At 42.9% G+C, this 16,298-nt stretch overlaps 1 protein-coding gene across 1 annotated transcript in view; it reads left to right on the plus strand.

The window, feature by feature from the left end:
• LOC103346468 (zinc finger protein 717-like) overlaps window positions 1-16,298 on the plus strand; it is a 25,883-nt gene continuing 9,585 nt past the window's right edge. The window contains exon 1 of the mRNA XM_051830235.2: window positions 1-203. The gene's annotated coding sequence lies outside the window, so the exon portion shown is untranslated. The remainder of the gene's footprint in view (window positions 204-16,298) is intronic.

Here is a 16,298-nt window from a genome sequence, read left to right on the forward strand (position 1 = left end):
TGCTCACGGTTATCTGAACTGTCCAATCAGGAGCAGCCGCATAAACACTATGTAATCACGCAGGATCTTGACGCCATAATCATTGTCCAGTTCTGCAGTGGAGAGAGGTCCGAGGAGGGGGCTGTGCTGCTGGGAGGTTTATCCCCTGTTCACCGCGGGTGTTTCCCCCACAGGATTCCGCACCCCTCAGAAGCTGTGAGAAGGTGAGTGCAGGGCAGGCGTGCAGAGATGGGGAAGGCGGTGAGGGCTCTGGAGTCTGTGGCCCCATCTCGCTGCTGGCCCAGCACTGCCCTCAGCCCTCTGTCCACAGTGTCGGGGCTGGGCTGGCACCCGGATCCCAGGAGTCCTATCCCTTCCTGGCAGGGACTTGTGGGCTCAGGATCCCAGCAGTCGTCTCTGGGCAGCTGTGTGGTGGCAGCCTCTTGTCTTCCCTAATAGTGAGTGGGGACCAGGTGGTCGCTAGGGAGGATCCAGGCTGTGGGACTGGGGTTCATGCAGGCGAGGGGCTGCCGTTGTGGGGTCCTTGGTCCCTCTTTTCTTCCCAGGGTGACCTGACTCCCCAAGTTTCCGGAAGGTGTTGGAAGCAGGGGCTCAGTCAGACCTCTCAGCATAGTTCTTTCTGGGGGTTCTGACCTCATTTTTTGCTGCCAACAGAAGAGTCATAGACTAGGTTGAGGTAAGAACAACAGGTTTATTCAGCGCAGGGTTTTTGTCAAAGTGTTAGAGGGGCAGGAGGCCACTGTAATTTGGTACTTGGATGTCATCTTAGCACTTACACATTACTTTAACAGATGATCATTTGTCTTTGAACTCTCAAAATAGAAACTTCAGCTAGTCACATGTATGAGTGCTTTAAAAATTATTTCTGTTCCATGATAACCTTTCCAATCCCAAAGATTGCAAAGTTTTTTTAATTTATAATTTAACAGGGTAATTTTTCAAGATTATCTGGGAAAAATTGACAAAATTTGTATGTATTCAGGGTCTGCAAGCTGATGTTTTGATATCTGAGAGGACTTTTAAAAGTTTACAAAAATTCAAATTATCTTTTAAAGCTATTTTTCATGAATTTTTGTGTTCCCTTGTGCATATATATTATTTAATGATAGGACAATCAGACTAACAAAATCACCACCTTTAATAGTTTGTAAAAAAATTTATGATCTTAACAAATTGTGAGTATCTAATACTGCATACATATTCAATGTACTGTGCTGTATATTAGGTCTCAAGGAGTTATTTTATCTCCTAAGTGCAAACATGTGTCATTCAATTACAATCTTCTCATTTCCTTCATTCTCAGAGCCTGGCAACCACTATTCTGTTCTGTGCTTCAGTTTGGTTTTCTTAGATTCCTCACGTATGTGAGATCGTGTGGTGTTTATCTTTCTGTGTCTTATCTCAAGCATCCTAATGTCCACATTCATACCTTTGGATCCACGTTGTGAGAAAATGGCAGATTTTTTTTTTTTTTTAGTATTGAATGTGATTCCATTGTGTGTGTGTATCACTTTTCCTCTATTCATCTGTTGACAGACAACGCGGCTATTTCCATGTCTTCTTCTTGAGCATAATGCTCACATGAACAGGTGCATCTTTGAGATAGTGACTTTAGTTCCTTTGGTTATATATCCATTAGTAGGGATGCGTTGTCATTTGCCAGTTTGATTTTTTTTTTTTTGGACAGGCAGAGTGGACAGTGAGAGAGACAGAGAGAAAGGTCTTCCTTTTGCCATTGGTTCACCCTCCAGTGGCTGCCGTCAGTGCACCGCAGCCGGCGCACTGCGCTGATCCGATGGCAGGAGCCAGTTGCTTCTCCTGGTCTCCCATGGGGTGCAGGGCCCAAGGACTTGGGCCATCCTCCACTGCACTCCTGGGCAACAGCAGAGAGCTGGCCTGGAAGAGGGGCAACTGGGACAGAATCTGGTGCCGCGACCGGGACTAGAACCCGGTGTGCCTGCACCACTAGGTGGAGGATTAGCCTCTCTTTTTTAAAAATTTATTTTGAATTTCATTATTTTATGGCCTTTCACTTCTTAATTTTATTGCAAAATAGTATGCCATTATTAAAGATATATACACACTGTTTTTCTTACAAGTTATTATTTGAGTGTCTTTCATTTCTCTCTCTTTTTTTTAAAGATTTACTTTATTTATTTAAAATCAGATTTACACAGAGAAAAAGAGGCAAACAACACACAAATACCTAGGACTGCATAATATTTATATGCTATATCTTGGATATTAAAAATAAGAAAAAATAACCATGAAATAATAGCAACTTTGAATCCCCATTCTTTTCTAGACAAGTTGTAATCCTACGTGTCTCTATAGTGTAAATTCTTGTTGTGGGTACTATCACTCTCACATATTTTTCTGTATGAGAAATCTGAGATTTTAGAAACTGAGTCATACGACAAAAGAACAATTTCTTAAACCAGTATTATATTTTGATTTGCTTTTTATAAAAGATTTATTTACTTATATGAAAGTCAGAGTTGCACAGAGTAGGAGAGGCAGAGAGAAAGAGAAATACAGAGAGAGAGAGAGAGAGAGAGAGAGAGAGAGAGAGAGATCTTCCATCTTTTGGTTCACTCCCAAATTGGCTGGAAGGGCTGGAGCTGTACCCATCTGAAGCCAGGAGCCAGAAGCTTCTTCCAGGTCTCCCACGCAAGTGCAAGGGTCCAAGGACTTGGACATCTTCCACCACTTTCCCAGGCCATAGCAGAGAGCTGGATCAGAAGTAGAGCACCCAGGATTCAAATTGGCACCCAATATGGAGTGCTGCCACTGCAGGCGGTGGCTTTACCTATTATGCGACAGCACTGGCCCCTTGATTGGTTTTTAGCTTAGACTTTTTAATGATATTGCTATGGGAAATTTTTAAACACTTTGCACCAGTTTTTGCTTTGTAAACTCCATGTAATACTATTCCCAGAATTAAATAAGGTATAAATGATATGATGTAAGGCATTTAGCCCCTTAACCTGCCTCCCTGAATACTCAGCTCTGTTAGCTCTGTGTCCCATTCCTTTTTTGTCTCTGTACTTGGTGAATTAAAAGACTGTGTTAAGTGATTTGAAAAGAACTCAAAGGGGTCAGCACTGTGGCACTGCTGCCAATTGGGGAGTGAACCAGCAGGTGGATGACCTCACTCTCTACCTCTCCTTCTCTGTGTAACTCTGATGTCCAAATAAATAAATAAATATTAAACAAAAGAACTGTAAACATCAATAAAACACAAATAAAAAAGGAATTCTCAAAACTGGATGTTAAACCATGCCTTCTACACCTCTGTTAAAAGTTACATTGTATTCATAGTCATCCATGATTTGGGAGAAGTTTCCAGGTGCAAGGCTGTAAATAAGATTTTTCTGGAAGAGACAGAGGTTATGAGGGAGCCAGGATTTGGGGTCAGTAGCAGCAGTGGGTGTCACTCTGTAAATTCTAATTCAGGAAAGGAAGAACAGCAACTGATCCTTGAGATTTTGGGGTGGGAAGGACAGGAAAGAGGGACTTAACAAAAGCAAACGCCCTCTGGTGGTGGGCACCCACCCCAGCCTGTAGCCCTTGGGGAGGGCCAGCTGGTGTCTCTGGGATGCTGCGGCCTGGACTCCATTTCCCAGAGTCCCCAGGAGCTCCGACGTAATCTGCGTTCCAAATGCCTGTGCGCATGCGCGTTCTAGTGCCCGCCTGTGGGGCTCTGAGTTGGACCACAGGGAGTTCATTCCCAAATCAGGGTCAGCCCTGAGGGCTGTGCTGCACCTTCTCGGGCATTTACTGCCTCTCCGGCTCTGCACGTGCAGTCCCAGGCAGTTTCCGAGCGCTCACCCCGAGCCTGCCTCCTGCTGATGCTTCCCTCTTCATCGTCCGCCTGTGAGTCCCACGTGCCAGGGGCTCTTTCTGCCCCACACTCACCGTTTCACTCCCCGTGTGTGCAGAAGAAAGGGTACCTGCTCCCGGGACTTGCTGCAGCAGATTTGGGGTACAGGAAGGGTCGGGGACGCATGTGGGAGAAGGGCGGGTGCCAGTGTGGCTGGCGGCCCCCAGTGAGGCTCACTTCTCAGCGATCATGGCAGCTTACCCTGAGGTCAGGACTGGAATGCTCTAGGGATGCTGCGGCCTGGACTCCATTTCCCAGAGTCCCCAGGAGCTCTGGTGTAATCTGCATTCTGAATGCCGGTGGGCATGGGCGCGCTAGTGCCCAACAGGGCTGTTCTGTCTCCCACCTCTGCTTCCCAGACTCCCAGTGCCCGGCCTGTCCCTGCAGAACCTCACCCAAACAGTCGCTAATGTGCTTTATTTAGTGGTTACGGGAGAGAGAGGGCAGCGTTCTGGGAACCTGCACACGCAGGGAAGGAAGGCGGGGAGGCTCCCGCTCTCCACAGTTAAATAAGCCGGGTTTGCACTGCACATGGTCTCAGAATGCAGTCTGGCTGGGCTTCCTGCTGTTTCCTGGGCTGGTTCCTGTGGGGTGGGGCTGCACGGCCTTCAGCCAAGAGCCTGGGGCAGCGGGTGGGTGGGAAGGAGGATCTGACTAGGATCTGCCCCACTGCTCTCATCCTGCACCTCATCTTCCTGGTGGTGTCCCCGCGGACACACCTGCCAGGTGTGGCCCTGAGTGTTCAGCTTTCTCCCAGAGGGAGCAGTGTGAAGCGTGTGCAGTAGCTTTGTGCATTGATCCCATTTCTGTATTTAATTAACAGATTTTCCAATCTGGAATTTGAGGCTGTTACAGAAACCTGGGGTGGGAAAACTCCCTTCTTTCAAACAGGCACAGAGAGAGTGGAGCATCCAAGGAGTTTATATTGATGGCCCTGGGCTCAGCTGCAATGATTTCCTGAGAATTGAGCATAAATTCAAGTTTCTTAGAATATTTATAGGATCATCAGCATCATACCTCAGCTGTTACAGTACTGGTGGGTTTAAATGCAGCCTACATGACTTAGGACCACATTTCCAATGGTCGGTGGGTCCAGTATGTTTGTAAAAGAGATGCCAGGGACAGACTTATGAGGACAGATTTATGACTGGAGTTTACAGAAGCAGAACTTAGGACATCTTCCCTCCCTAGACAAGATTTCAGTGGGCAACTGTTTCACTCATTAATTGTGAGCATCCACTTTTCAAGGTTTGTGTTGGATGGGGACCACTTCTCTCTCTTTTCGCAGGTTATGACCATATTTCTTCTGCAAGGCCATGGAATCATGGCTGATAATTTTTGGCTGCTTTTCATTTTCTGTCCTCAGCTCTTCTTTCCCCTGTTAGCAAGGCTGTCAACTGTTTTTACCTGGCACTGATCCCTTTGCAAAGTGAGAAGTGAACTAAAATTAATGCCAGTCTACCGTGTTGTCAATAACTGGAGCTATGTTTTTAAAGAATTATTTATTCATTTGAAAGCCAGAGTTAAAAAGAGAGAGGAGAGACAGAGAGAGAGAGACATCTTCCATCCAGTGGTTCACTTCCCAATTGGCAGTAACAGCCAGTGCTGTGCTGATCTGAAACCAGTAGCCAGGAGGTTCTTCTGGGTTGGAGCTATTTTTTAAAATAATTATTTATTTGAAAGGTAGAGTTACAGAATAGCAGAAGCAGAGATAGATGGCTGGAGCTGTTCTGATCCAAAACCAGGAGCCAGGAGCTTTGTCCAGGTTCTTTAGGTGGGTTCAGGAGATGAGGGATTTGGGCCATCTTCCCAGGCCACAGCAGAGAGCTGGATGGGACATGGAGCAACCAGGATTCTAACCTGCACCCATATGGGATGCTGACACTGCAGGCAGTAGCTTTACCCACTATGCAACAGTGCTGCCCACTAACTGGAGCTCTTTTAATCTGAGTTTGCATAAAGTGGAGAATTACAGCATCATGAATACAGATTTGTAACAGTGTTCCTCTGCCCAGTACTTTACAGTTCCCCAGTGATCCACTGAGAATCTTATATTCCACGCTGTGTAATTAAGAAGGCCAGTTACTTGTCTTATTTTGGTTTCTGTGTTTAAAACCATGACATTTTTGACATGGGAGGATATTAGTTCTATAATTTCATAGAGACTGGTCTGTGGAAGCATCTATAGAAGTTATAACTGTGAGAGTGGTAAGAAAGAAGAGGGGAAGAAATAAGTGCCCCTTACCCCCCACAGAGATGTCCACATAGTGGAGTAGAAGGTGTGCCCTTGAAAACTATGACTGACTTTCCATGACAAACTGTTCTGATAGAAAGGTATTGCCACCAGGCTGCTACTTTATTTATTTATTTTTTGAATTTATTTATTTATATGAAAATCAGAGTTACACAGAGAGAGAAGGAGAGGTAGAGAGAGAGAGAGGCCTTCCATAGGATTCATTCCCCCAATGGCTTCATTGTTGTGAACTTTGCTCAGTTCCTGGCCTATACCTTTCCTTTAATGTAGTACTTTGCCATATAGTAGCCCATGAAAACTGCAGACTTCATAAATGAATGAATATTTTGAGGGTTGTGATTTTTTAGAGGAACACCATGAGACAGAAGGAATAAAACAAAACAAAAGTATCCTCAGTATATAGAAGGTATACTGTTTTTGGAAGCCACAGAGAAGAGGGAGAAGAAGGAAAGTAGTGAGACTGGAAAGTTTGTGGCAAAGGTAATAGGCACTGGTCAAGAATTTAACAAGCCCATTAGGAAAACATTAAGGTTTCCTTACTTTCATGTACTCTGCCCTCTAGTGGTGAACAGGGTCCTCTAAACCCACTTGTTGCACAAATGAAAACCCAAGCATTGCCTTCTCCCACAGATGGAGTCTGCTATTGTTTGGGTTTTTTTTTTTTTTTTTTTTGACAGGCAGAGTGGACAGTGAGAGAGAGAGACAGAGAGAGAAAGGTCTTCCTTTTGCCGTTGGTTCACCGTCCAATGGCCGCTGTGGCTGGCGCGCTGTGGCCTGTGCACCACGCTGATCCGATGGCAGGAGCCAGGAGCCAGGTGCTTTTCCTGGTCTCCCCTGGGGTGCAGGGCCCAAGCACCTGGGCCATCCTCCACTGCACTCCCTGGCCACAGCAGAGGGCTGGCCTGGAAGAGGGGCAACTGGGACAGAATCCGGCGTCCTGACGGGGACTAGAACCCAGTGTGCCGGCGCCGCTAGGTGGAGGATTAGCCTAGTGAGCCGCGGCGCCGGCCCTGCTATTGGTTTTGATTTACATTTCCCTAATGGCTAGCAACATTGGGCATGTTCATATATGTCTTGACCATTCACATTTCTTCTTCTGAGAAACATCTATTCTGATCATTGCCCATTTCTTAACTGTACATTTTGCTTCTTGTTTGGGGTTTTTACAGTTCTGTATATGTAAGTTCTGCCTATCAATCTTTTGTCATATTCAGAGTTTTCAATGATTTCTGCCATTCCGTTCATTGTATCTTCACTCTGATGATTACTTTGATGTGAAGATGTATCTTAATTTGATATACTCAAATTTGTATGTTTTTATTTTTGTTACTTGTGCTTTTGGAATCTTACCCAAAACTGTTGTCTATGCTAATGCTTTACAGTTTCTCATATGTTTACTTAGTTTTTGGTTTTATATTTAGACTTTTAATTCACCTTGAGTTGTTTTCACATAGTGTATGAGGTGTTGGGGTATATTTTCAGGCTTCTACATATGGATAATCACTTTCCTCTAAACTATTTGCTAAAGGGATTCTCCTTTCTCCTGTTTGTTTTATTTCCTTTGTTAAATGTGAGTTGCCTGTAGAAACGTCGGTTTATTTTGGCTACCTATTTTCCATCGAACTATGTGTCTGTTTTTACAACAGTGCAAACACTGCTTCTATTTTGAAAGGCCAGATGCTTCTTCCAAGTCTCTCATGTGGGTGCCAGCACCCAAGAACATGGGCCATCTTCCACCAATTTCCTAGGTGCATTAGTAGGGAGCTGGATTGAAAGTGGAGCACCTGGTCTCCCAGCAGCACCATATGGGATGCATTCACAGCAGGTCAAGCCTCTAACCCATTGCACCACAGCACCAGCCCCTTCCTTATTTATTTCTGCAGTGATCTTTCATTATTCATATTTTTCTACAACCCTGCAACTTGACTCATTCTTGTTTTTTTCTGGGTCCTGGGGAATGGTGGTAGGTTGCTTCTGGGATATGTTTGTTTATGTTAGTAGATACTACAAAATCAAGGTTTTAATAACCCTGATTTTTCCAGAAGCCTTTCACCTGATGTGACAGAAATATATATCATTTGACCTGCTTAAAAGCACTTTCTTCAGGTAGAGTCATGTTGGTGGTTAGCACATCAGTGTTTGAGTTTAAGGAGTCACATTTCAGTGCATAACAGCAAAAGGGGCCCTGTGGTCTACTTCAATGACAGCCAACTCTAAGGACAGAAATTTTGAAATCAGTGTTAGGATTTCTTACAGTATTACTGTCAGTGCTATCTCCATCAAATGTGCATTCATGTACACACACAAACAAAACTACCTGTACACATAAATGCATTCTACAGTGGAAATGCCTGATGGTTGTGTAAAGGTAACATCGATATAATAATCCATAAGATGGCCTATAAGCAGATATTAAAAAGAGAATTAGAAAGTATGACAACAAAATCTGCAGGTACCTATATTTATGTATATATGTATGATATTCAATATTAATAGTTGCTAAAAGAATACTGATGTGTGGGAAATAAAAGCTAAACCTCACCTTACAATATTGCAGCCTAGTCTACATGAAAGGTGTCTTCCTAAAATCTTTCACTGGCCCACTCTGTGGCACAGTAGATTAAACCTCCACCTGCAGCACCAGCATCCCATGTGGGCACCAGTTTGAGTCCCTGCTTCTGCACTTCCAATCCAGCTCTTTGTGAATGGCCTAGGAAAGCAGTGGAATATGGCCTGAATGCTTGGGCCCCTGCACCCACATAGGAGACCTGGAGGAGGCTGCTGACTCCTGGCTTCTGGCACCTGGCTTCAGATTGGCCCAGCTCCAGCTATTGTGGCCACTTAAGGGGTGAACCAGTGGATAGAAGACGTCTCTTTCTCTTCCTCCCTATATCTGTAACTCTACCTCACAATAAATTAATAAATTTTTCAAAAACCTTTCACATTTTAAATTTCTTACTTTTTAAATATTTATGTATTTGAAAGTCATAGTTACAGAGAGAGGAGAGATTGGTCTTCCATCTAACATTCACTCCCTAATTGGTTGCAACTGCTGGAGCTGTGCCTATCCAAAGCCAGGAGCCAGGAGCTTCTTCCAGGCCTCCCAGATGGATGCAGGGGCCCAAGGACTTGGGCCATCTTCTGCTGCTTTCCCAGGCCATAGCAGAGGGCAGGATCAGAAGTGGAGCAGCTGGGTATCGAACCAGCACCCATATGGGATGAAGGTGCTTCAGGCCAGGGCGTTAACCTGCCCTGCTACAGCGCTAGCCCAACACTTTAAATTTCTGATACTCTAAACTAGCTCAGGACTACATTACACGTAGGAAAGATGCATTCAAAAATTATAAATCTAGTGCATTGGAGCAGAAATTTTAACAAATACTTGTGATTTTCTCAGCATTATGTACTAAATTAATGACATAATGAGTCATTGTCAGAGTTTTAGCTCTTTGACAGCCACTTATAATACTTTTTAAAATTTATTGCTAGTGTGTTCTTTTCAACACATGCCCTGGATTTTACCAGTTTAGTGAACATGGAGTTGCCTATTATAGGATTTGCATTTTAATGCATTTTAATGGCACATGTAATCAATATCTGAAAAGCCTCCAACACATAAATAATAACATGAATCAGGTTTTTTTTTTAAAGATTTATTTGAAAGTCAGAGTTGCACTAATAGAGGAGAGGCAGAGAGAGGGAGAGAGACAGAGAGATAGAGAGGTCTTCCATCTGCTGGTTTACTCCCAGTTGGCCGAAGCCAGGAAGCCAGGAGCTTCTTCTGGGTCTCCCACATGTATTCAGGAACCCAAGGACTTGGGCCACCTACTATTGCTTTCCCAGGCCCTAGCAGAAAGCTGGATCAGAAGTGGAGCAGCTGGGACTTGAACTGACACCCATATGGGTTGCCAGCACTGCAGGCAGCAGCTTTACCTGTTATGCCAAAGTGCAGGTCCCACATTGCATCTTTTTAAGATGATATGGATGGGGCCAGCGCCGTGGCTCAATAGGCTAATCCTCTGCCTTGCAGCGTTGGCACAGCAGGTTCTAGTCCCGGTTGGGGCGCCGGATTCTGTCCCGGTTGCCCCTCTTCCAGGCCAGCTCTCTGCTCTGGCCTGGGAGTGCAGTGGAGGATGGCCCAATTCCTTGGGCCCTGCACCCACATGGGAGACCAGGAAAAGCACCTGGCTCCCGGTTTCAGATCAGCGCAATGAGCCGGCCGTGGCAGCTTTTGGAGGGTGAACCAATGGCAAAAGGAAGACCTTTCTCTGTCTCTCTCTCTCACTGTCTACTCTGCCTGTCAAAAAAAAAAAAAAAAAGATGATATGGATGTAAGTTCATGAGAAATTATTAGCATAGTAGGAACCAATAGATATAGATGATTCAGGATGGCTTATTAGGAATGGTGATGTTAATTGTCTTATAAAATAAATAAACATAAAATCAAATATGGTCAGACATAAATGAAGACTAAATTTTATTAGTGGTGATCCAGAAAACACTGATCAGGTCTTTTCCTTCTAGTGTTAAGTTTATATTTTAAAATTCATATTAAGTGAACAAATTTCATGTAATTTATATATATAGATTTAAGACCAAAATGATACATCCTACTCTATCTTCCTTTGCCTCATATACTTCCAACTCCCTCCTTCTTGTTTTATTTTCTTTTAATTTTTACAACTGCATGCTTTGAGTTTATTTTAGAATCACAAGCTTTAACCTTCTACAAAATAAAAAAATTCAGCACATAGTAGCAGAAATATCAATGAGTATATTTTCTATACTCTATCAAAGAGTACAGAAAAGGGCTATGAACAATACTCAAATCTCAAAATATCAATTTAACTCAGATGCTACTTTTTGTTGTCTATATATTAATTACCACCAATCAGAGAAAACATATGGTATTTGTCTTTTGGGGACTGGCTTCTTTCACAAAGCATAATTGTTTCCAGTTGCATCCATTTAGTTGCAAAAGATAGGATTTCATTCTCAATTATGGCTGAATAGTATTTTACACTGTATATATAGCTCATATTCTTTTTCCAGTCACCAGCTGATGGACATCTGGGTTGATTCCATGTTAGCTATTGTGAATTGAGCTGTCATAAACATGAGGGTAATGATAATGCATGCATATTCGATTTCATTTCTTTTGGATAAATTCCCAGGAGTGGGATGGCAGGATCATGTGGTACATCTGTTTTCAGATTTCTGAGGAACTTTTATACTGCCTTCTATAATGTCTGTACTAGCTTCATTTCCACCAACAGTGGGTTAGGGTACTTTTTCTCTGCCTCTCCACCAGCCTTTATTGTTTGTTGACTTTTTCAAAAGAATTCTTTATTTGAAAGGTGGAGTTACAGAGAGGGAGAGGCAGAGAGACATATGTATTTTATCTGCTAGTTTATTCTCCATATGGCCCAACAGGTGGTGCTGGTCCAATCTGAAGCCAGAGTTAGAAGCATCTCCCTGGTCACCCAAGTGGGTGTAGGGGCCCAGGCACTTGGGCCATCTTCTGCTGCCTTCCCAAGCACATTAGCAGGGAGCTGGATCAGAAGTGGAGCAGCCAGAACTCAAAATGGCATTCATGTGGGGTTCTAGTACTGCAGGCAGCAGCTTAACCTGCTGCACAAAACCTCCCTCCCCTGACTTTTGGTTTCTGTATGAGAGCCATTCTAACTGGGTGAGGCAAAAGGTCATTGTGGCTTTTATTTGCAGTCCTCTGGTGGCTATTGTTCCTGAGCATGTTTTCACGTGTCTGCTTGCTAATTGCAATCCATCCTTGGGAAAATGCCGATTTATATCCTTTGCCTATTTCTTGACTGGATTGTTTGTTGTTGAGTCTTGAGCTCTTTCTAGATTCTAGATATTATTCCTTTTTTCAGTTGCCTAGTTTGCAAATATTTTCTTCCATTCTGTCAGTTGCTTCATCTTGTTGAATGTTTACTTTGCAGTTCAGAAGGTTCTTAGCTTGATGTAATCCCATTTGAGTATTTATACTTTTCTTCTGTGCTTCTGGGAGCTTTTTCCAAGAAGGTTTTGCTGATGCCAATATCTTGCAGAGTTTCCCTCTAGGAATTTGATGGTATCACATCATAGATTTAGATCATTGATCCATTTACACTGTATTTTATATAAGTTGTAAGGTAGAGATCTTGTTTCATTTTTCTGCATCAGAAGCTCAAATTTTCCCAGCACCATTTTTGAAGGTTGTTCTTTGTCCAGGGATTTCTTTTAGATCATTTGTCACAAATTAGTTGGTTATGGATTTGTGGATTTATTTCTGGGGATTCTACTCTGCTTCATTCATCTACATGACTTTTTGGTCCAGTACCAGGCTCTTTTGATTATAACTGTCTTGTAATAGGTCTTCAAGTTTGGTATTGTGCGGATTCCAACTTTGTTTTTGTTGTTTAAGATTCCTCTAGGTATTGGGGGTCTCTTGCATTTTCATACCAGTTTTAGCATTATTTTTTCTAGATCTCAGAAGGATGTTGTTGGTATTTTGATTGGGATCATATTGAATCTGTAATTGCTTTTGGGGTCTGGTGCTGTGGTGTACTAGATTGAGCCTCTGCCCCCCACACTGGCATATCACATGGGCATCAGTTTGTATGCTGGCTGCTGCTCTAATGATCCAGCTCTCTGTGAATGGGCTGGGAAGTCAGTGGAAAATGCTTCAAGTACTTTGGCCTCTGCACCCACATGGGAAACCCTGGAGAAACTCCTGGTTCCTTGCTTCAGATCAGCCCAGCTCCAGGTATTGTGGTCATTTGGATTCAATTAGCAATGTTTTTTATGAGGATTTTTGCATCTATGTTCATCAGGGATATTTTTCTTTCTTTTTTTTTAATTTTTTTATTTGACAGGTAGAGTTACAGACAGTGAGAGAGAGAGACAGGGAGAAAGGTCCTCCCTTTGCTGGCTCACTTTCCAAATGGCCACAATGGCCAGAGCTGTGCTGATCTGAAGCCAGGAGCCAGATATCTCTCTCTGGTCTCCCATGTGGGTGCAGGGCCCAGGCACTTGGGCCATCCTCCACTGCCCTCCCAGGCCAGAGCAGAGAGCTGGACTGGAAGAGGAGCAACCACATGGGTTGCCAGCTCTGCAGGTGGAGGATCAACTCAGTGTGCCTCGGCACCGGCCCCCATCAGGGATATTTTTCTATAGTTCTCTTTCTCCACTGTATCTTTTTCTAGTTTAAGAATTAAGATGATGCAGGCTTAATAGAAGGAATTTGAAAGGATTGTCTCTCTTTGAATTGTTTTTGAATAGTTTGAGAAGAATTGGAAGTAGTTCTTCTTTAAATGTGCAGTAGAATTCAATAGTGAGGCTGTCTGATCCTGGACTTTTCTTTGTTGGGAGGGTCTTTATTACTCATCCAATCTCTCTTGGTTTTTGATCTGTTTAGCTTTTCTGTGTGTCTTCATGACTCAATTTTGATATACTGTGTGTGTCCAGAAACCTGTTGATTTCTTCTAGGTTTTCCAATTTGTTAGCCATCACAACAGATGCCCACATCCTATATTGCAGTGCTAATCTGAGTTGGGCACTCCACTTCCAAATGAGTTTCATGTTAATATCCCTGGGAAACAATGGATGATGGCTCAAATTCTTTGATTCCTATCATCTAATTTGGAGAACTGTAACCTAAATGGGGACTTGAGAACATGGTCTTGCACAGTTGTAGCCATGTAGAAAGTGAACCAGCAGATGGGAGATCTCTATGCTTCTCTTTCCTTCTTTCTTTGTCTCTGTGTCTCTCTGCCTTTTTATTATCATATTAAAATTTTTAATTATTTATTTGAAAGCGTTACAGAGAAAGAAAGAGACAGAAATCTTCCACCACCTAATTCATTTTTGAGATGACTTCTATAGCCAGAGTGTGGCCAGGTTGAAACCAGGAGCTTCTCCTCTGATGTGTGTGACAGCACCCCAGGCACTTGGGCCATCTTCCACTGCTTTTAAGTCCATTGGCAGGGAGCTGGATCAGAAATGGAATAGCTGGTACTTGAACTGGTGCACATACAGGATGCCAATGTAACAGATAGCAGCTTTGTCCACTGCACCACAACACCAGCTCCCCTTTCTGCCTTTCGAATAAATAATTTTTTTTGAAAAAGAACTTAAGGTAGTAAAAGGCATCATGACTGAGCAATGGCAACTATATTGATGTAATCTACTTTTTAAAAGATCTATTTATGCATTTGAAAGTCAGTGCTGGAAAGAGAGAGTGGGAGAGGTTGATCTTCTTCCTGGTTTGTTCACTCCTCAAATGGCTGCTATGACTGTGGCTAAACCAGACTGATATCAGGAGCCAGGGGCTCTTTCCAGGTCTCTCACATGGGTGCAGGAGCCCCAATATTTGAGTCATCCTGTGCTGCTTTCCCAGACATGTTAGCAGGAAACTGGATCAGTTTGGAGCATTAATGTCTATGATAGTCTCCTTGCAGTTAAAGGATTTAGAATACATCTCGATTATGGGTGGGCCAAGTACAACAGCTTCCATTTGTCCAAGGTTTGGACTAGATGGGTTCTAAGAAATTTTGTTAAAATAGTTATTAATCATAACTCTCAGTTTAAGCTTTTCTTACCAAATTTTCATGTTTGCTGCTGTTAATATCTAAGGGAAAGTTGGTTCTCTGGATTGCAATGGATGAAAGCATCCAGACTAACAGTAATAAGGTCAACAGGCAGCAGAATGGTGTCCTCTGAACCTAAATAGCTTTTCTTGTTTGGTAGAGGGGTTACCTCCTGCATTATACTGACATACTGACATAGATAGTAGATATTGGAGCCCATTCTTCTGCCAAATGGAGAATGCCACATTTTGGTCCATCATATATATACATACATATATATATATATATATATATATCATATATATATATATAAAGATTTACTTATTTATTTGACAGATATAGTTATAGACAGTGAGAGAAAGAGACAGAGAGAAAGGTCTTCCATATGCTTGTTTACTCCCCTAATGACTGCAATGGCTGGAGCTGGGCCAATCTGAGACAGGAGCTTCCAGGTCTCTCACATTTTTGCAGGGACCAAGGCACTTACCATCTTCTACTGCTTTCCCAGGCTATTGCAGAGAGCTGGCTGGGAAGAGGAGCAGTGGGGACTAGAACTAGTGCACATATGGGATGCTGGCACTGCAGGTGGAGGATTACACCACTGCACCACAGTGCCGGCCCCAGTCCATCCTTTATTAAGGAGATCTCAGTAACCATGCTCAGGTTTTACTGTCCTATATTCACGGCCAAAGTCCTAGCAGACAACATGGTTTGGAGAATCCTAAGCACAAGGTGTGTAGGAACTTCATTTCCCATATGGCACAGTTAATAACAAAGATCCAAGAGGGAAATTACTTGCATCATAGTCTTTGAGAACTAATGGGCATCACAGATGATCTAGAGAATTTAGGAGTTTTGTGAGCGCCTAGAGTGAAAAAGTCACTGGGAGCACAAGGACAGTGCCTGGAGTTTATTTTGATGGATTTTAGCCCCTTTCATCAGAGGGAGGCCCATATAAGCTGGACTGATTTGTAGCAAAGGTGACAATTAATTTTGTAAATGAGGTATGCATTGCACTAAAACCCAAGTAGGATGATTAGGCTTGTATGTACTTGAGAAGTGTGTCAGATCATCTCATTCATGCAGCTGTCATCTATGTGATGCATGCTTGTGTTCCTGATAAGTGGTGGGTGTGGTTAATTTTTTTTGCAAAAATTCTGTTTGATGGCAAAGTCAATGAGGTGTCCATGTATACCTTAGAAGAAGTATCTTTTCAAGGTGAAGGCAAACTGAGACTGAGGGGCTTTTGGAAAAACTTTGAACAAAACACATTTGCCATACCTGGTTAAGACACATCATTTATCTATTGAGATGCATCAGATTTGTTAACATTAGGTATAAGGTACAATGGACATGGTAGATGGCATATAACAACATGATTTTAGTAATCTATCGTGAGGTGCTATTTTTTTTTTTTTACTGGATTTAGCAGATTAAATTGGGATGCCTAATGGGGAATAGCTGGAGTAATCACCTTTTTGTTAATTAAATATGAGATAATAAATGTTAGTGTATGAAGACATTGAGTTTCCTTTTATTGGGCCATCTTTGTTATTTTAATCTGGGATCTGTG

The sequence above is a fragment of the Oryctolagus cuniculus genome, unplaced genomic scaffold, assembly GCF_964237555.1.
Source record: "Oryctolagus cuniculus unplaced genomic scaffold, mOryCun1.1 SCAFFOLD_191, whole genome shotgun sequence".
In the NCBI taxonomy this organism is placed as follows: Eukaryota; Metazoa; Chordata; class Mammalia; order Lagomorpha; family Leporidae; genus Oryctolagus; species Oryctolagus cuniculus.